Source organism: Lolium rigidum, chromosome 1 (genome assembly GCF_022539505.1).
Source record: "Lolium rigidum isolate FL_2022 chromosome 1, APGP_CSIRO_Lrig_0.1, whole genome shotgun sequence".
Taxonomy (NCBI): Eukaryota; Viridiplantae; Streptophyta; class Magnoliopsida; order Poales; family Poaceae; genus Lolium; species Lolium rigidum.
The window spans coordinates 119127761-119149720 of record NC_061508.1 but is presented as its reverse complement, the minus strand read 5'-3'; the positions used below and the strand labels follow the sequence as shown (position 1 = coordinate 119149720).

At 46.6% G+C, this 21960-nt stretch overlaps 1 pseudogene; it reads left to right on the top strand.

The window, feature by feature from the left end:
- Positions 1-2995: 2995 nt before the first annotated feature.
- LOC124650893 lies at positions 2996-5610 on the top strand (annotated as a pseudogene).
- The last annotated feature ends 16350 nt before the right edge of the window (positions 5611-21960 follow it).

Sequence of the window (21960 nt, the reverse complement as noted above, 5' to 3'; positions counted from 1 at the left end):
TCCCGGTAAGGAAGAGGATAAAAAGGTGCTGTCATCTATCTCGACCTGTTTCCCGAGGCGTTGGAAATGAAGACCGGCTCAGAGAATCACTGGCGTGCTTTCTCTCCCCCATCGTTTCGCCAATAAAGAAGTCATCGAACTGAATCAGTTTGAGCTTGAGCGTCTGGTGCCCCGTGAGCTCGCCGAGCTCTGTTGGGACGGTTCCGTTGAGCCGGTTGCCGTTGAGAGCGCATACCATCAGGTTATTGAGATGCGATAGCGTCCGCGGCACCTTGCTGGTGAACCCGCGTAACGCCTGTTGTTGTCGAGGGCGAGGCAGGTGAGGTTCTTGAGCTGCGACAGCGCCCGCGACTCCTCAGCTCGCTGATCGCGTCAGGGACGGGGGCCGGGGACATTGATGTTTGGGGAGGGAGATCACCCGGCCGGTGCCATCGGGAGACGAATAAGCTGTGCGAGGAGGCCTTGGAGGACATGGGGGACCATGACGCGAGCGCCGGCGGGGAGCCCCACCCGCACTAGATCCGGAGCAGAACCTGCTTCTCGTTGACTTGCACCCCGGCGTGGCGCAGGAGGCAAAATTGAAGAACGAGCCAGAGCAGGAGGATGTGGAGGTAGGCGTGGCTTGGAATTTCCATGATGTGAAGTTCCGGCCACCGGTGTGTGAACGAGAGGAGGCGTGCATTCAGCTTGGTTGGGCTGCCATCGTTGACTCCAGCTTGGCCGGACCGATCGATGTGCCTCATCGCTGGCAGGCTACCGCTTGCCGTGCCTCTCTTTTGCTGGTCGTGTTATTCGTACCTATACATACATATTCATATAATTTAGTTGGACCATACGAGTTTAAAGGGGCTATGTATACCCGTTTAATATTAATAACGAAAGGGTATCAAGCAATCTCAGCTGTCCATGTGTTTAAGTATGATGTGAGTTTGGGGGAGGGGGTTGTACTGGAGCAAACATCATAACTTAATTGCAATGTCAACAGCTCTATAGCATGGCCCTCGAGTAAACGACATGAAGTAGACGCGACGAAGCTAATCACCAACTGGATTGAGGATCATGACAAGTAATGGGCTCGCCTACGTCCTCAAAGGCATCTTCAAACTTGCCCATTTCAAGACCGACATCTCCAGCCTTGCTCTAGCCAGGCTGGAGCTCAAGTTCTCTGCCCTCATGCGCGTCAACCCGATGGCCAGGGCGTCCAAAGCCATGCAAATAGAACCAAAAGTCCTCACTTTTAAGCCCCACTCCCTCGATGTAGGGATGCCAGTCCTCGTCACCAGGACCGGGCTCGGTCCAAAGCACATCGGCACCCCTCCCTGTGCCCCGGCCGGCGTGAATCACAAATAATTTTATGACGAGTACAAGCTACCACATCTTCGCCAAGGACTACGGGCATCTGGACATGCTGGATGATCATATGCATGAAGAACCAACACAACACCAAGGACCTTGCTACTAGCCATGGTTGCATTATATTTCTGAGGGATACACTGGAACACAAGCATGATGATCTGAAGGATACACGATGAAGTAAGAAGAAACGCAAAACAAAAGATGACTTACTATTACAGTTTTGTTTGTACGGACAGAAATACAGAGTGACGCGATACTGACATCGTTCACGATCTTCAGTAGCTACACGCAGAATCTGCTACTTTTTACCATCTGACTCTGAATTTTCTTGTTCCTTCATATGCCCATCCTTACCAGATTTGAATATAAGGTCTTTGAGAGATAGTCGTGAGGATTCCATAGCCTTCCTTATCTGCATAGCAAGTTCATGCTAGTTAGAAACTTACAAATGCATATTTGTACAAGTTATGTACAGAAATTCAACAATGACAATGCACCCACACAAATAACAGTTCAATGGTGAGGAGGTTTCAGGGGTGTTCCCCTTTGGACCTACTTCCTATATACAAACGCTGAACTGAACTCTTGTCTAGCTTACCGGTTCCTTACATAAAAGACAACAGAAATACTAGAAAACATAGGTACAACCGGTGCGCATAATCTTGAGTATGCAACGCATGTTTTGAGATCTCCTTCCTTTTACATCCATTCCAGAAATTTCTCAAGCCTAACTTTGACCACCAAAATAAACTAATCATCCAGGCATATACCCCACATATGAATCCTTGAAAAGAATATATATGCACATCATGCAGGCAAATACACGCAGCTAGTACTTGTTCACTAGATTGGCTAAAAATTCCCCAAAACAAACAAGCTAGAAATTGGAACTGTGTTTGCTCCTAGCTTGCGGTGAACCCAGTACATGAACAATAGTAGTAACAATTTAACAGCAACAGTACATGAACAACCCAGCAGAGCAGTCAGAGGCCTTGATCCAAGAACAAGAAGTCCCACGCTACGAACAGAGTAAACTTGTAAGTGTCGGTTCATTTAGTCTAATGAGTTTTCTTCTTTTTTGACGGGGACTATGAGTCTTCTCTTTACGAATAAACTACCAAGCTTAACTTATAAACTAAGATCGCAATTTCATGGAGAAATGGGCAGAAACATGTAGCAATATACAGGACAGAAGCAGAGAAGAGATAACAGCCGCCTTACCGGGTTGGTGTAGTTGGGGCCATAGTCGGCAGTGAGGAGAAGGTACGTGGAGACGACTGCGCCGACCATCGCCGTCCGGCGAACTACCCTCTCCGTCCTCGGGTCCATCGGCGCCATCGAGCCCAAGTTGCTTCGCTATTTTTCGCTATTGGAAGGACTGAACAAGAAGACTGGAGAGACTTCTTTGGAGAAGAGTCGAGAGACTGCTAGTGCTACAAGAAGAAACCGCCACGGTGCCTGTATTGGGCCAGGCCTTCGAGCTTTTCTCCTCTCGGGCTTTTAAGAATTTTGAGCTTTCACTATTGATGGGCTGGACCCAGTACTTGTTCTCCCTCTTTCGGTCGCCTCCCCTCTCACTCTCTCCTCCCCTGCCTCGCCGCTGCCACCACCTCTCGCCTCGTCGGTCGGCCCGCTCAATATGTTGGGCGCCGCCGACGAAGGGATGCCGGAGGTCACCCTGCAGACCTCCATGGGAGAATTCACCATCGAGGTACCTAAAGCCAGGGTTCCCTCTTCCTTCTTCCTCTTCGTCATTGTCTTCTTGCCGCTGATGGTTCCTTCTTCGTTTGATCGGTGCTTGCGTGCTCTAATTGGGTAGATGTACCACAAGAATGCTCCCAAGAACCAGAAACTTCATCGAGCTCTCGCGCCGCGGAAATTACGACAACGTCATCTTCCACCGCATCATCAAGGTTTCCCTCCGATCTTGTTTGGCACTTCTCTTGGCCTGGCTAAGTCCGGCGATTGGTGTTCCTTATCCGGTAGTGTTCATGCAGGATTTCATCGTGCAAGGTGGGGATCCTTATGGAACAGAGCGAGGGCGGCGAATCCATCTACGGATCAGTGCCCGAATACTAGCTTGGCTTTGTTCTTGAGTCAAACATATTACTGGATTTCTAAGCAATTCATATTAGCACTGAATTATGTGTACCGTAAAGTATGGAATAAGCGTCAACAACGGTGTGCCAGAAATTGACTATTGTAATAGTGTTTTGGTGGATGTTATACCATTACTTTCAGCATGCCCTATCGTATTGTTTGGTACAAGAAGAGGAAGCTAATATGTTTTGTTGTTCATCAAAAATAGGATGAAAATGTATTGCTTGATGGTTGAATCTTAAGAATGGTGAAGTCGTGTAGGTTGATGTTTCTATCTAACGTTATTTGTCTCTGCAGAGCAAAGTTTGAGAACGAGATAAGGCCAGAACTGAAGCACACCGGGGCTGGGATTCTATCGATACCAAATGTTGGTCCAAATACAAACGGAAGCCAGTTCTTATGGATGGTCGGACTAGCATTCCGGCACTTCACAATATGTTACTGCTCTTGCATGTTTTGCCTTATTGAGCCAGGTTTGGTGTTTTCACTCTACCCCTGAATACATTCTGCACACTGGTTCATCTACACTTTTTTTCCTAGTTGTCGCCTAGAAAAATGGCAATTGTTCTATAATAATGAATTGATGGTTAATTGGATTCCTAATGATTACAAAGAAGTACAACAAAGATGGCTTGAGTTATTAAGAGAATTTTGGAGGATCACTACATTGTTCAAGTCTAATGCATATTGTCCCTGAAATATGATGCCAGAAGAATTTGGTTTAGCTAAGACAACTTCCTATAGACACTACCAAAGCTATAGGTCTCCTTTAAATGGTTTTAGTCCTAGGGTCAAAGCATTTGCTCTTATACCAATTTTGGTGACCTAGCATACCACTGCATGGTGTAGTATGCAAATCGTTGATATAACACCAAAGAAACACCGTTCCACTAGTATTACATCCCTTGGAATGGTACAACAGAAACATATGTGGGTTCAAGGCATGTCTACAGAATTACAACATGGACTCTTTATAAAAGATCAGCACAACCTCCTACTTTACAATGAGGTAAGACTGCAAATAAACTCTATAAGAATAACTCGTAGACTAGACTTATCCTAGCTCTACCTATAGAGATACTTGGCTTAATTACTACAGAACTATAGATCAATTCTAGCTACTTAGGTGTGACATCCCAGGTTTAGAGGTAAGAAAAAGAGAGAACACCAGAGTGTGTATTGCATTCATGCATAGAAAGTCCGGGAAATTTTCGTGCTTTTGTTTAAAACTGTCAAAGGGATCGAGGTTTCTCTTGCATCGGTAGAATTGAGTTAGTCATCGATGTGAGTGCGACAAATTTCGACATGACCTTTGTGAATTCATGTGTTTTGGGGAGAACAAATTTGAATTCAAATCAAATATGGATAATATGAATTCAAATAGAAAATGAATTGAATTTGAATTCCAAACTATAATATGAAATACAATTTGTAAAAGTTAACACATTTGATAATTCAAAATAGATAGATAATTTAAACCTTATTACAATTATTATAATTCAATCATTTACAAGCTCCAAAAGAAATAAAATATTACAAAAGTAATAAAGAGGAAATCCTAAACTAAATCCGCACCTTCCAAATCTCTCCCAATCTTCTTATTCTTTTCTGCAATAAGAAAAACCACAAAGACAAGAAAAGAATTGTGTCATGATTAAAATGTTTGCCTTCACCTTGGGTGAGGCAATGTTATTGCTGGTGTCTAGCTAAAGGGAATCAAGAACTACTCTTGATCCCCAAATGGTGATTAGAGGGAATTAATTCATCTCAGGCAATATTTGGAACTTGTCTTAATTTTGGATCATGAGGCAACAAGGAATAAAGGCAACCAGGGACTAGAGCAACACTACTTGATCCATATCAAAAGACAACAATAATTGATTCACTATTTGAGGCAACAATTTTTATTCGCTCTAATCTAGCTAGAAACGATAAATCCCACATGTTTGAAATTAAGTAATCCACCATTGACATTAGATGGTCAAGATGAATAAAGCCCACAGATGCAATGTCATACACTAGACACCAGCAAGTAATACACTTGGCTGCATTCCAAAATAAAGGCCCACATGGTTAATTATAAGCATTAGCCGTAGCCCCACAAGATCACTTGATGGACAAGAGAGAACGGAAAATAGTACTACACATGGATAAGGAAGGCATCAATCAAAGCTTGCAATATGTAGAAAGTAACCAGCATTGAAACTTGAACAGTCAAGTGATGTCACTACAAGCCTCAGCTCACACACACATGCAAACATGCGTTGTCACCACCACAACAACTACCCAACAGTATAAAAGTAAGGCTACAACAACCAGCTGAATCATTTATCTCTCACAGCAGCCAAATCAGTACCAACCATTCCTTGAGAATATACAAGCATGAGCAGCTCAGCTCACACACAATAATACTATCCAGTACTAGGATTATCAGCCTTAGAACAGAAAGATATCAAGAGCAAATAACTATCAGATCCCTAGTAGTCATTTATCCCTCATCCAATACTTAAACACACCCATATCCATTAGAAGAAAAACAAGAACAACCAAATCAGCCACAAAAACCTATTGTTAGATCTTTGGAAATATACAAGCAAGGAGGAGGAGTAGGTTATCCACAAGAAGCAGGTTGATCAATAGACCAGAAGGCCAAGATATTCTACAGCTGCAGGTTATTAGGAAACAAATATGCATATCATGTGTTCTTAGTTTGCATAGTCACACCAGGAAGATAAGGGGAGTATCCAAAATAAACCCATCTCACTGCCCTTCGACTAGGTTTTTACCTAGGAGGATAGAGAGATGGATTTCTCTTAGAATGGCATGGAGTGCTATGCCAATATCATCACTGAGGGAAATAAAAAGCCACATAAAAGCATCAGTTTCATCGATCATCTGGTTTAGATCACAAGGATGCATTACGAGATCACTCTATGCTTGGAGATTAGTTCAAGTAGAAATAAGAGCTTGTTTGGGGTAATTTATAACATCATCTGATCATAGCTATGACCAAAGCCTATCAAAATCACCACACAAACAGCTGCAGTACCAAATCATGCTAAGCATGTTGTTACTCTGTGCACACTGTTATGAGGCACCACAGAGGAACTAAGATCTAGCAGATGGCACATGCATTTGCAAGCCAAATAAATAGGAATCAATTATAAACTATAGGCATCAGTTCTATTGTGAGATAGATTTTTCTCTCGGTTTGACATAGAGATGCTACGCCAAATCATCCTAGAGAAATTAAGGCACCATTGTATCTATTCTTATCAAAGGAAGTGCCTCAGCCTTTTGCATCATTGGTTGGGCTAAGAATCAAGCTAGATCTGTTCTTAGCAATTCTAGATAAAGAGAGGACCACATAGAAAACACAATTCAATTCCAGCAAGTAAACCATGTCTAGGAAAGTAATTTCAGGTCAACCAAGTAGCACATAGCTGCAGAAAATCCACATCAATCAAGCTAACCAGCCACCAGGCTAATCACCAAGTAAATTATCCTCTTCTAGCAACCATATTTGCATCTTATATGTATACACTCATCAATAGGTTACAGAGGGTGTAACTGGAATTTCAGTATAATGAATATTCTATTATGGATAGTAGCAACAAACCAGTAAGCTATATCTTCCAGGAATGAGCAACATTCAAGCAATTCCCTGTAGCATTGCCGAGCTATTGCATAAATACTGGTCCAACTCATGTTAACCCCACAGAGCACATAGCCCACTAAAATTATCAACACCTTGACTTATTAGACATAAATGGATGATTGTATCACTACAACATCTAGGGCACATAATTGAAAATCAATTATTCTGAGGCTCAATATAAACAGGAACACTAGATCATCAAGGGTAATCTTTGCAGCACATGATGTTATAGGCGAAGTGGTAGAGACGGGATTAGCTCACATTGCAGTAGTAGTAGTAGTAGTAGAAGGAGTCAACGCCAATGTTGCATCTGTGGCGCCGTCCCGCCGGCGTCAAGGTCGAGGGTGTAGTAGCAACAGGGCACCATCACCAGCATCACAGTACAATGCCACCAACCAGCTTCACCACAACACCATCCCCAACAGCACAACACCAGAACACCACCTCGCCGGAGCGAATAAGGTCGGGAGGGGCCAGAAAAAGGCGAAGCCGCGACGGAGCTAGGGTTAGTTGTGCTGTCGAGGGTGCTCCTCGGCAATGCCCTCCGATAGGGGCTTAGGGTTGATGGAATCCTGCAAGCTGACACGAGACATCGGTACACAGACTAGTGGGGAGAGCGATTTACCCAGGTTTGGGGCCCTCGATGAGGTAAAACCCTTATGTCCTGCTTGTCTGTTCTTGATTATGATGAAAACAGGTTACAATGGGGTGCTGAATAGTTCGGCTGTAATCTCGTCGAGATGCTAGTTGCTAGGGTAACCTAGTTCTAAGCTTTTGATGGCTAATATTGCTAAGGTTGATTGTGTGTCCCTCGATAGCCCCTCTCCTGGCCTTTATATAGGTGGCCAGGTCCCGAGAGGTTTAATCGAGTACGAGTAGGTTTACAGTAGATCTATCTCAAATCTTTCCTTGTTCGGCTTCCTCCGTGCCTTGTTCTCCAAGTAATTTTCCGCCGCACCGCCCTAGTGGCCCATCTTGCCATCGGGTACCTTCATGGGCCTCCAGTTGGACCGTGTAGGGTAGAGCAACATTGGTTACCCGAAGGGTAATGCCCACGTCAGTAGCCCCCGAGTGTCTAGCCGAACATAGTTCGGGTAGAGACTAAAGCATGTCTTCTTCCGAAGTTCTTCTCCTCGATCATCCTTGCCTTTCTTCTATCTTCTATCTTCTATCGGGTGCGCGCCAGCGCTCCCGATGGGAGTAGCCCCCGAGTCTAGGTACGGATGCTTGCAATCCGTGCGTAGACTCAAGTTGTACTACTCGAACATCCTCTTCTGCCGAAGTTTTTCCTGCAAGTCTTTGTAGACCATCCGATACATTTTCTTTATGCAAGGGATAACGAATAACGTGCCCAACTTTTGTTGGTTAACCGCCGATGGCAAAACAACGTTACCCTACACAGAATCAAGTCCCCGGGCATGATCCTGGAGTGCGAAAAAAGTTTTACCGGGTGCGCGTTCAGCGCTCCCGATGGGAGTAGCCCCCGAGTCTGAGCACGGGCGCTTACGTCCAAGTGCAGACTCGAGTCATGTCTTTCCTTCGAGTCTTTATTCTATCGGGTGCGCGCCAGCGCTCCCGATGGGAGTAGCCCCCGAGCCTAGGTGCGGATGCTCGCAACCCGCGCGTAGGCTCAAGTTGATCACCCGATACTTTCTTATCTCCTCGTATGCAATCATGACGTCATTGATGACGTTTTTACGTCCCCTTGATTTTGGCTCGATAAGGCGTGACCTGCCAGCCCTGTTTTCGAGCAATTCCTGCTCTTCTTACACGGTTAGCGAGGCACCTCCTCGATTTCCGCAACCATTAACTGGAGAAAAGGCCCACTGACAATAGGAGGCCTTCCTTAAGTTTCCCAAGAGATAGAAATCCCTAATCTTTTCATTCATTCATCCCTTCGCTGTTCTTCCTCTTCTCCCGTTCATAACTGCTCGCGCCGCCACCACCGCTTCCTAGCTTTTCCCGGATCTTGCGATGGTGAAAAAGAAGAACCCTAGCGCCGCTGCCAGCTCTACGAGCGGAGGCACCGCCGCCAAATCCTCCTTGATTCCTTCGAAGGAAGGCGCTCCAAGCGCTCCTCCCCCAACTCCGGCGCCGCCGGCGCCGCCAGGCTCAGTAGCCAGGCCCGGAGATTGGATAGCTTCAACCGTCACCAGGCGTGACGAGAAGAGATCCCGAAGCCTGGGATTGATCTCCTCCGATGAGGGGAATGTGATCTTTCTAGGTGCGATTTCCCGACCTAATCCCCCTGCTGGTTTTACCATGATGTTCTTGTCGTTCTTATATCGAGGTCTTTCGCTTCCCGTTCACGAATTCCTCCTTCATCTCTTGTGAACTTACGAAATCCAACTATGGAAACTCACTCCCAACTCAATCCTTCACGTTGCTGTGTTTATCACCCTCTGCGAAGCATACTTGGGCGTTGAGCCTCATTTTGGGTTGTGGAAAAAGATTTTCTATGTGAAGAGATACAGCAGTAGTAACGGGTCTTTTGTCACCGGAGGAGTGGGATTTGTAGCTCGTTCGGATGTCAACTACTTCAATTTCCCAATGAGAGAGTCTGTGCAAGGGTGGAGATTGAAGTGGTTTTACGCCAAGGATTCCTTGTCACCCGAATCTCAACTTCCTAGCTTTGTCGATGTCCTTGAAGCCAAGCCTAAGAATTCCTGGAAAAATATTCTCTCTCCCGACGAGAAAGTAGCAGCCGACGAATTATTTGCCAGATTTCTTTGGATTAAAGAAGCTGATGGCCAAACCATGGTTGGTACTGAGGTAGCGGTAGTATTTCTGAAACGTCGAGTCCAGCCAGTTATGGCTAGAATTCGCCCAATGTGGTTGTATTCGGGTCCGAAGGATGAAACCAGAATTAACGCTGCCGAACTGTCGGAAAAAGAACTGCTCGATGAAGTCCGTCGTCTCACTTTCTTCAGCCAAGAAGACTCGATCCCATTGATTTCTCCGTATACTCCTTTTGACGCCGATCATCCACCTCCAGAGGTAACTTCCCTCCTCAAATTCTTGTTATGCTGCTATTTACTTAATCAACATAATTACTGTTGTTCTCATCTGTCTTTTCTTCGGCAGACCCTCGTAGCCTCCGGGGACTTACATAACTTGCCAAATGATATTTCCGAAGGAAGAGGCTCTTCAGAACCTGTTGACTTTCATACTGTCGAGCATACAAACCCAACAAGCGATCACGATGACCCGATAGATTCTGAAACCGCTCATACCAATCTCCTTCCATCAGCCGATGACACTTGCAACACAGAGGGATCAGTGCGCGATGATGATGCTGATCACGATGCCTTTGTTAATGCAGCTGCGGAGGAGACCAGGGCTCCGCCTACGAAGAGATCAATCGGCGGCTTTGCCAATGAAGATGATCTTCTTGATATGTAAGTGTTTTTCCTTCTTTACTACTTTCAGCTTCTTGTTCTTCTTACATTTTTCTCATAACTTGGTCGATCAAATCCTTCTTGTAGTGACGATGCTTTCATTGAACCTCCACCTAAGAGGGTCAGATCTGATGCTGTTTCGCCAGCCGCCGCAGCTTCCGAAGCTTCGGCTCCTAAGGCGGCTCCCGCGGCGCAAGCATCGACTGCATCCTCCCTTTCCAAAGGGAAAGATGCTCCTGCTGCTGCCTCAGCTCCTCCTTCTGTAAGTCTTTCTTGAGTCTAACAGGAATCTTTTGGAATGTGTCTTGCCTAATGATCTTCGCAAAACATTCCCTTTCTTCAAGGATCTACGGGGTGTGATATCCTCTTTAGAAGCCTTCGCTTCTCAATTTACCTCGCTGGAGGCGGACAAAGTTCGGTTGCGGGGAGGAAGCTAAGTCTTCCTCTTCAAAGTTAGATGGTGCCATCAAAAAGGCTGCCATAGCTCGCCGAGAGGTCGACTCCCTAAAAGATGAGCTGAGCAAGCTGAAAGAGAGGTTGAAGGAGGAGGAAGCTCGAGCAGCAGAGAAGGATGAACTTCTTCGTCAATCTGCCTTGGCACTACTTGGTAAGTTTTTTCATACATCTCTTGTAGATTATTACTTTTTATGGATCCGTTTCTTCATCAATGATTTCCTCCAATTGTATTTCTTGCAGAAGCCGCCAGCATCCCTGCTACTGCTTTGGACAAAGTTCCGAGCAATTCCCCAGCAAATGGTGTGTCGATGGTGCTTGCCACCCACCAACTTACCCGGGAGCTTCTTAACAAAGGAAAGGGTGCTGGCGCGGATGCATTCGATGATATTCCCCAAGATCAAGCAGGAGAAAACTCTGGGGCAGCTGATTGATGCCTTTGCCGTCGACACCAAGGAAGTTATTGAGGTATTCAAGCGTACCTCGCGTACCTATGGTGCCCTCCTTGCCTTCCAACTTATGATGGGTTACGGCTTTAAGGCTGACATCGAAGAAATGACTAAGGAGCTGCCGAAAGAAAAGGATGGGCGATTTGTTGATTTGAGCGCCTTTACAGTGTCCGCCCGTACTTGTGCTCGCCAGCTCCTTGAGCTAGTTTCGTCAGGAAAAACATCGGCTGGCCCCAGCCTGTCGACTCAAACTCAGGCTCCTTGACTGTTGTAACGATTTTATCCTTGGGCTAGTACAAAACATTATTCTGTTGCGAGAACTTAAGTTTTGTAATGAACACTGTGCTGGCAATGTTGCCGGCATGCTTTTGCCATAATATCTTCATTTGTACTTCTCCTGATAGGAATTTCTTGTACTTCTCCCGATGGGAGTTACGTTGGATGCTTAATTCGTCCATATCCATCATCCTTTTACCGCTGTTGCTTGCAGGTTTTCCCGGTGCCCTCGTTTGTTGATGACTCTTCGGGCGTTCTTCCTGAAGGTGATCGAATCCAACGGATGAAGGATCGGATCACCCAGATGGAAAAGGACCTGCGCAGCACTTATGCCTTGGCTGCGATTGTCAACAAAAAAAGCGAGATTGCAGCCGACGTGGAGCGGTACGCTCTTACTGAGCTACATAAAGCTACCGAGGGCTTGAACTGTGAGTTCCTTGATCTCTGCGCCTTTTTGTTGATAATGTCTTTTCTGATCCTTTGTTTATTTCCGTGGCAGTCATAGCTTTGAACCGCGCAGAAGAGAACAAACGGATTCACGAGCGTGTGAATGCATTAACTCAGCTGTCCTTAGCCGAAGAGATTTTCTGGCGGGAGCACTCGAAGGCTTCGGCTGTCGCGCAATTTCAGGATCGGGTTCAGCAGGTCCACCACTTCTTTGACAAGTGTTACAAGGCTATGAGGGTCGTTTGGAAGACAATGTTCCCTTTGAACGCAGTTCCCCCGACGCTCCTTACTTTGATGTCTGAATTTGGTAATGCCAAGAAGATTCGAGACTTGGTACGTGCGCAGGTTTTTGCAGGGGCCGGGTTTACACTTGCCCTTGTGCTTGCCCGTTATCCTTCGGCAGGTTTGCTGTCGATCGCCAACGCGACTGGAGATTTGGGGGCACTGTATCCGAAGGTATTGTTGCCTGCCAACATAATTGTCGATAGACTCGAGGAGAGCTCAAGGGTACCTGAAGAAGGAGAAACTCCGCAAGGGTGATTTCAGGGTTTAAATGTCCGTTTTGTAAATAGATAATTTGGCTATTTTATCCAAGTGTTTGGATTTATGTAATGACGCCTTCTTACTCGGTAGATACATGCATATGTACTTTTACCATGTTATTGCCGTTGGCAAGTTTTGTCTTGAGCGAATCTTAGTTGCTCGTTTAGATGTATGTATATTGGTTGGTTAGCAAATCATTTCAGTGATCAGCTCGTGTTGCAGGTTTTGCTAAACCTGTTGTATGCGCAACTTTGCTTTCAACCGTTTTAAATTTTGACAGGCACTCCCGAATATTTCGGGTGTAGTGGTTCTGCCGATGAGCCTGTTGTTCCTTTGATATTTCCATAAGTAAAATATCGAACGTGGGTTGTTGTTTATATGTATTTTCAAACTCTTTCTATTTACGGCACTCGTAGAGGCATCTATAGCGGAGGGAAAGGTGAACGTCCTTTAGCACTCGTAGAGGCTTTTTTGAAGCGCGATCTTCTGCCTTGTACTATGTTTGCATAGTGATGGGGCTTAGAAGTTTGTCGTTGCTGCAATGCTTAACAAGGAAATAAGGCTTAAGTTCTTATTAATAAGGTAAGCACGATGCTAGAGGGCGGAAAAGGGAAAGCCCTATTTATAATAAAGGAAAAAAGGGAATAAGGGCTAGTAAACTGCTTAGTCAAGGAAGGGGTTCTTCTCCTCTTCTGGCTTCTTCACCGCGTTAGTGATTGCTGCAGCGTTGCTGGTTTCGTCAGGGGTTTGAGCGGTGGTTGCCATCGTCTTACTATCTCCTAAGCCTTCTGTGCCATCAACTGCCGAACCCTTTGCTGCCGAGGCTTCTGCTGCCAAAGCTTCTGCTGCCGAAGCTTTAAGGGTGAGAGCGGCTGGCTTCTTCTTGGAGTCCCTGCCATCTTTTTCTTCCTTGATTTCTTGTAGAGACAGCGTGGGCGGAGGGTTGATGATTTCTTGCTGTGACCCGAACTTTGCAGCAATCCTCTGAAAGTCGCGATCACAATTGTCCGAGCGTGAAAAACTTCCATAGACTGTGATGTTTGTCCAATTGTTCCCAGGCATTTTCAGCTTGAGGTATGCATAATGCGGCACAGCCATGAACTTGGCATACGCTGGTCTCCCGAGTATAGCGTGATACTGTGACTCCCAGTTCACCACTTCAAACTCGATCTTTTCCTTCCTGAAATTGTCGGCCCTGCCGAAGATGACATTCAGGTAGACTTTGCCAAGAGAGTAGCCCGGTGCGGTTGGAAGGATCCCGTGGAAGCGAGTGTCATGTTTCTTCCAACATGCTCATGGTGATCCCCATACTTCTAATTGTGTCGACAAATATCAGGTTTAGCCCGCTTCCACCATCCATGAAGACTTTGCTCATCTTGAACCCCCCAATTTGTGCTTCGACTACCAAGGCAGCGTGACCTGGTTTTGGTATGGTTATCGGGTGATCTGCTCGACTGAACGTAATGTTCTGAGAGGACCATTCGACGTACTCGGGGATGTTTGCCATGATGCTTTCTGCCAAGTTGATCTCCCGGGTGAGCTTCTTCATCTCTCTTTTCGAGACACCTGTCCTATGGATCATGCTCATCTGCCCACGTGGTGGTGGAAATGCCTCGTTGGGTTGATGAGGTTGAGCTTGCTGGACTCGATGTTGCGGTAGGGGTGGTGGTGGTGGTGGTGGTAGTTGTTGCTGGCCCGCTCGCTTGGATGAGTTTATGCATATCGATGAGCCGCCGACGGTCCCCGAGCAGGTGGCTAGACTTTATTTTACCATCCTTGGAATCGGTATATGAATGCGGGTAGCATGGGGCGTTGATCTCGCTCAGCCGTAGGGTAGTTCGGGTGTTCTCTGTTGTCGTGGTTTATAGTTGCCACGGTTCCCGGAAGTTGTTCCGATTACCGTCCTGTCGATCGTCTCGCGTGTCATCATACCGATCACCCTGCCGATCAGAGTAGCCTGCGGCCACCAAGTTGTTGTCATCGTAACTGCGGTTCTTCCTTCTCTTGTTGCGATCCCTTCGACCACCCGAATCATGTTTCGGCTGGTCATCTTCTTCGTCGTCGCTGCGCTGTCGTGGCTTTCGAACGTTGTCTTCACCATCGGCCCAGTTGTTGGCGATTTCCATTAACTTGGTTATGGTTTTCGGCTTTTTGCGCCCAAGTTCCTCTATGTAGCTTTCCCGCTGAACGCCGTCGCTGAAAGCATCGATTGCTCTGTCGACAGATACGTCTTTGGCGGCGTTCAGGAGTTTTGTGAATCTCCCGATGTATGAACGCATCGACTCCTTCTGCTTCTGGCAGCAATTCCGCAGCTCTTCGATCCCGACGGGCCTCTTGTATGTTGCTTGGAAGTTGGCAACGAAGGCATCTACTAGGTCGTCCCATGATTTAACAGAACCTTTCGGCAACCCCCTTAGCCGGAGCCCGTGCTTGAATCCTTCAAGTAAAGTCTGTAAGCATTGCATTGCTGCTATCTGATTTCCTTTGTGCAGGATCACAGTGTGCAGGTAGCCGTCTATCCAGGATCTTGGTTCTTGCTGCCCATCGTACTTGGCGGCATCGGTAGGGGTAGGCTTGAACTTTTTGGGCGGCATTGTTTCGCGGATCTTGTAACTTAGACAGTCGGCTCCCCTAAGCTCGCCGTCGTACTCCTGGTCTTCATCCGAAGAATCGCTGTCGTCGTCCTTCCTAGCGGCGCGTCGTCGCCTTGCTTTGTCGATCTTGCTCTGGGTGATTTCGTCTCGAGCATCTCTCGCATGATGTTTCGACCCACTGCCTTGGACGGTGGTCCTTTCCTTTGGCGGGACTAGGTTGTTCCCCAATATTGTGAGACTCTCCAGGGCACCTCGATGAGCTTGAGCCATGGATCCTTCGGGGCGCTGGTTGATGAGGTATGCGGCGAGGTTGGCCGTTGCTCCTGCAACGGTTTTCGGCCGTGGCATGCCGGCGGTATCCGTAGTCATAAAGGATTTGGTCAGATTCTACGTTATTTCTCTAGCGTCATCTTCTGAAAGCCTGGATAGTCTTGACCGGTGCTTGCCTGTTCCGTGAGTGTTTCGGGAGGCGCTCCCTTGCGAGCCCCTTCGCCGTTCACTGGATCGATCCGCCGCAGATAGGCGTCTCTCAAGGGTGGCTTGCTCTTTTGACAGGTGCTCCCGGTTTTCTCTAGTATGGAGCGATAAGCATTGAGGGTTCCAACCGAAGTTCCTGCGGGGAGCGGCGTGTTGTTGAGTACTGCTGCCCTTGCTGCCACCCACTCCTCATCCGCGATGGTGTAATCGCTGTCGCGGTTGCTGGCGCTGTTTTCAAAACTCGCCCTTCTACTGGAACGGGGGGTATGGTCCTCGTCTCCTCTGCGCCTTGCGTTTCCCGTGTTATTGGCGACATAAACCTGATGGTGTGCCGTTCTTCGGGTGGCTCCCTGGATGGTGCTGTCGATACTGTCCTCTCCCGATGAATACTGGTGTCGCTTGATCCCAGCCCATGCCTGGTGTCGCAGTTCAGACAGTAGTACGAAGTTAGTTTCGAGGATGAGGAATCATCCGACCCTACCGACATGGAGGACACCGAGCGGGGAGTCGAGGGCACGGGTGAGCACGTCGATCCTGTCAGTCCAGCCGACAGATCGAGTGACGATGATGCGCTTGAACCCGTCGATCCGGAAGTGGGGGATTCCAGCAATCGAAGGATTCCCTCTGCGTTGACGTTGTAGTGGACGCCGCCGAAGGTCATCTCCATGTTCCCTTGTAGATCTAAAAAGTTCGAGCGGGAGGAATCGCTGTGTGGAGTAAACTCGTAGGAGCCAAATCGAATCGGGCTTCCCAGGATTGGTGACGATGGTGTCGACGAAGCTGCGCGATGAAGGCTGCCGGCGAAGCCGCCGGTGTCATGATCGGATCGCCGATGCCCCGCCTTGTGCCGACGGGGTTCCCACGGACGGCGCCAATTGTCGAGGGTGCTCCTCGGCAATGCCCTCCGATAGGGGCTTAGGGTTGATGGAATCCACGCAAGCTGACACGAGACATCGGTACACAGACTAGCGGGGAGAGCGATTTACCCAGGTTCGGGGCCCTCGATGAGGTAAAACCCTTACGTCCTGCTTGTCTGTTCTTGATTATGATGAAAACAGGTTAGAATGGGGTGCCGAATAGTTCGGCTGTAATCTCGTCGAGATGCTAGTTGCTAGGGTAACCTAGTTCTAAGCTTTTGCTGGCTAATATTGCTAAGGTTGATTGTGTGTCCCTTGATAGCCCCTCTCCTGGCCTTTATATAGGTGGCCAGGTCCCGAGAGGTTTAATCGAGTACGAGTAGGTTTACAGTAGATCTATCTCCAATCTTTCCTTGTTCGGCTTCTTCCGTGCCTTGTTCTCCAAGTAATCTTCCGCCGCACCGCCCTAGTGGCCCATCTTGCCATCGGGTACCTTCATGGGCCTCCAGTTGGACCGTGTAGGGTAGAGCAACATTGGTTACCCGAAGGGTAATGCCCACGTCATGTGCCACGCGCGTAGGACGACGTAGAGGCGGCAGGTGCTAACAGAACGACAGAGCAACGGCGGATGCGGCCGATGGCGGACAAGAGCAAGGCGAACCAAACCAGGGGCAGAGCTAGGGTTCCTCGCAGAGGCGAACGAGAGAGACTACCAAAGCCAAATCGAGCAGGGGGGTTTGGAGTTCAGGAGGAGGCGGAGCAAGGCCGGTAGGCAGCGACGCCGGAGAAGGCCGGTGGCGGCTGGGAAAAAGCTGCAGCGCGGCGTCGCCATGGGGGAACTTGCGTGTGTGCGTGTCGCATGAAGGACGAGATAGGAAGCAGAGAGTGAGAGGGGTTGGTTCGATCTGAGTCTAACCCGACCCAACCAAGCCGGACCTGGCTTCTTGGGCCGAATTGCCCAGCTACCACGTGGACCAGAGCCCAAATAACTTTTATTGCAGTTCTTTTAGGAAGTACTTTTGCTCAAATCCATAATAAAGAGATCTTCCCAAATTCAAATAAGAAAAAATACAATTGATATACCAAAATATTCATTAAAAAATCTATAGCCATTAAATTATAATTACATTTTCATGAAAAATTAAATTTCATTTATTAAACATATATTATTATGCCTTTTCTTTTATCCTAAGTTCCAAGAGAATTAAATAATTAGTAAAACTTTGAAAATAAATAAAAAAATCATTTAGGAGATAAATAAAACATTAAAGTAATTTTATTATCATGATAACATAAATTTTATCATTTAAACCCTAGACTAGATGGTATTAATCCTAATTATTATTATTTCTAAATATTAAAAACAAGAAAAATGCTAAACTCATTCTTACCTTGACTTTAAAAGTTGTTTATTAAATTAAACTTTGCTCAACAAATTATCACTTTAAGAATGTATAACAAATAGGAAATACTAATTCTATCATGTGTGAAACCCTAATTCCATTATGAATAAACTTATAACTTCATAATTTTATGTGAAACCCTAAAACCCTAGAAGCATATGAAGGGTACCTGTCTGAGCAACTACTTATAGATGTTTTCCTTTTAAATACATGCCCGTACCCTACTAGAGTTATATAAGTCCATATTGCAAATGAGAATGTCATTTTATGTACTCAAATTATACAACCTTCTATGATCAATAAATGATAAACCCTAACTTGGTAATAGCATGTAATCAACCCTAATCACCATTCTTTAGTATCACATCATTGTGATCAACCATAATAGAAACCTATGTAGTAATTCACTTTAGGTGTTCATACTCAACTAAACCCTACAAATACTAGAGGATTATTAAACCATCTTGTTTAGGAACCCACTATTCTTTACTTAGTGTCAAATGAAAAAGAAAAATAGTAAACCCTAAAAATCAAAACCCTTATTTGATAATACTTCTTGTTCACTAAGAAACATGTTCTTCAAAAGTTATTCTTTTGAAGTAAATAGCAAGTAACCATTAACCATGCTCTATAGGACTTAAAATGGACAACTTCTCTTTACCTACTAAAATTATATCAACCACTATTCCACTCGTGTGCTAGTATGATTATTCGATGCATTATACCACTTGTATATGATACCAAGTTAACCAAACCCTAATAAGAACCTCGTTTGTGAAACCATCTCTAAAAGTGCAACACACTCTAAAGAAATCATCACAACTCAACAATCCTAAACCATCGGGGTTAGGTTACGCTTAAAGAGATTGCATCTCATACTATGCATTATTGCATGTTTGCCTACTCTTTAAACATTGTCCTTACCGGAGAATAATGCAATTTCAGAATTTGGAGTTATCACATATCAACGCTTTTGCCTGCATAATCATGCAGTCAAGAAAGGCAAGTTCATCACTTGCTCATGTCATTTGATTATTTTTATCAAATTATATGCAAAGTACTATGATTATAACTCATGCATTGAAAAACAAAAGATTACTTTACAATTATGAATATGACTATGCGGTGGGCAATGGAACCCTGGTATGAGATGATGGTGGAGGTTCCATTGCAACTGGGAAAGTATTCACATAGGATTAATAACCAATGTTGTCCAGTGATTCCAGCGTTGTATATTACGTCTTAACCATAAGATCTATAAGATCTATAATGGCTCTGGAGAAGTCAGTTGTATCGTCTTCCTTTCGCATATCAACGGATGCCTATTTGTCGTAGCCGTGTTGGTGCTGCTGGTCCCATGGTAAGGTTGGGAGGCTGATGTGGGCATTACCCTTCGGGTAATTAGTATTGCGCTACCTCTTGCAGCTCAACCAGGGGCCCATGAAGAATATCCATAGACCAAGGTGGGCCGCTATGTCGGTTTCAAGGGAGGAGTCTTGACAAGCAAGGCAAGAAGATGAAGAAACAAGGAAAGTTTAGACATAGGACTCTTTGTAACCTAGTCGTACCTGGATAGATCTCTCGAGTCCTGGCTCACTATATAAGGGCCAGGAGAGGATCTGCCGAGGGACACACAATCATAATATTTATAACCACCGTAAGTCTAGAGCTAGGTCATCGCAGAACTTAGCCTCTCAGCGAGATCATAGCCGAAACCTTCGGCACCCCATTGTAACCCGATATTTTCAGTAATCAAGATCAGACAGGCAGGACGTAAGGGTTTTACCTCATCGAGGGCCCCGAACCTAGGTAAATCGCTCTCCTCGCTTGTTTGATAATCGATGTCTCGTGTCAGCCTACAGGATTCCATCTACCCTAAGCCCCAAACGGAGGGCATTGCCGGGGAGTACCCTCGAAAATTGGCGCCATCTGTGGGGACCCTGTTGGCACAAGATCCAGCATCGGTAGCTTCGATCATGTCATCGGCAACTTCGTCAACACCACCGACATCTCCGTCGGCCTCTTTGTCACCGAATTCGGGGAACTCGATTCGAATCGGGTCCTTCGAGTTTACTCCGCATAGCGACTCGTCCCGATCGACCATTTAAGATCTGCGAGGAGGCTTAGGCATGACGTTCGGAAGTGTCCACTACAACATCAATACGGAAGGGATTTTTCAGCTGCCTGAGCTGTTCGTCTCCAAATCGGCAAGGAAGTCATCTTCACCAAATGCAGGATAAACCGCATCGTCGTCAATTGATCTATCGGCTGGTTTGACAGCGTCAACGATCTCTTATCCGCCATCTACCCCTCGGTCGATATCGTCTATGTTGGTTGGATCCGATGACTCAGAGTCATCTGATAGGACCTCGTACTACTGTTTAAACTGTGATACCAGGAATGGATTGGGATCAAACGATACTCCGTTCGTCTGTAGTGCAGGATATTCGTCAGGAGAAGAAAGCATCGACAGCACTGCCAGGACAGCCACCTGGAGGATGGCGCACCACCAGATCTATGCTATCCTCAACGCAGGGAATGCGACGAACGGAGGAAGAGAAGAAGGAGATCACACTCCGCGCGCTAGCAGGCGACGTAATTCAGAAAACAACGCCAGTAATGATGATAGCGATTACACTATCATGGAGCAAGAGTGGGAAGCAGCTCGGGCCACCATAACCGACAATACGCCACTCCCCGCCGGAACTTCGGTTGGGACGCTTAATGCGTATTGTTCTATCTTGGAGAGGAATCGAGAACGGACGTCAAATGAGCAGGCCCATCTCAATTGACGTCTACTGGCAGCAGAACAATCTAGCGAGCGTCGGAGGGCTTCACATGCAAGTGCGTCTTGAAGCAGTCAAGGTGCAGGTGTTATCACCAGAATTTGACCGGATCAGAGGTGGGCCGCGATTGGAGATGGGCTTGAAGAATATACATGGAAGAAATACATGAATCGGCCTTATATGCAAAGTTTGGGCTAGTTTGCCCCTGTATCTGTAATATAGTAGGATACGTGTCGGTTAGATAGAGTTTGGGCTCGTGCCCGGTTGGGATTATTCCCACGTTAGAAAGTCTACGGACTATAAATATGTATCTAGGGTTTATGAAATAAACAACAATCACGTTCACTGATACGTCTCCGACGTATCGATAATTTCTTATGTTCTATGCCATATTATTGATGATACCTACATGTTTTATGCACACTTTATGTCATATTCGGGCATTTTCTGGAACTAACCTATTAACAAGATGCCGAAGTGCCGCTTGTCGTTTTCTGCTGTTTTTGGTTTCGTAAATCCTAGTAACGATATATTCTCGGAATTGGACGAAATCAAGACCCAGGTCCCTATTTTTCCCGGAGCCTTCCAGAACACCCGAGAGCCGCCAGAGGGAAGCCCTGGGGGCCCCACACCACACCCCGGCGCGGCCGCAGGAGGGGCCGCGCCGCCCTATGGTGTGGGCCCCCCGAGCCCCCTCCGAGGCTGCCCTTCCGCCTACTTAAAGCCTCCGTCGCGAAAACCCCGATGCGAAGAACCACGATACGGAAAACCTTCCGGAGCCGCCGCCATCGCGAAGCCAAGATCCGGGGACAGAGTCTCTGTTCCGGCACCTCGCCGGAACGGGGAAGTGCCCCGGAAGGCTTCTCCATCGACACCGCTGCCATCTCCACCGCCATCTTCATCACCGCCGCTACTCCCATGAGGAGGGAGTAGTTCTCCATCGAGGCTCGGGGCTGTACCGGTAGCTATGTGGTTCATCTCTCTCCTATGTGCTTCAATACAATAATCTCATGAGCTGCCTTACATGATTGAGATTCATATGATGATGCTTGTAATCTAGATGTCATTATGCTAGTCAAGTGAATTTTACTTATGTGATCTCCAGAGACTCGTTGTCCCACGTGTGTAAAGGTGACAGTGTGTGCACCGTGTGGGTCTCTTAG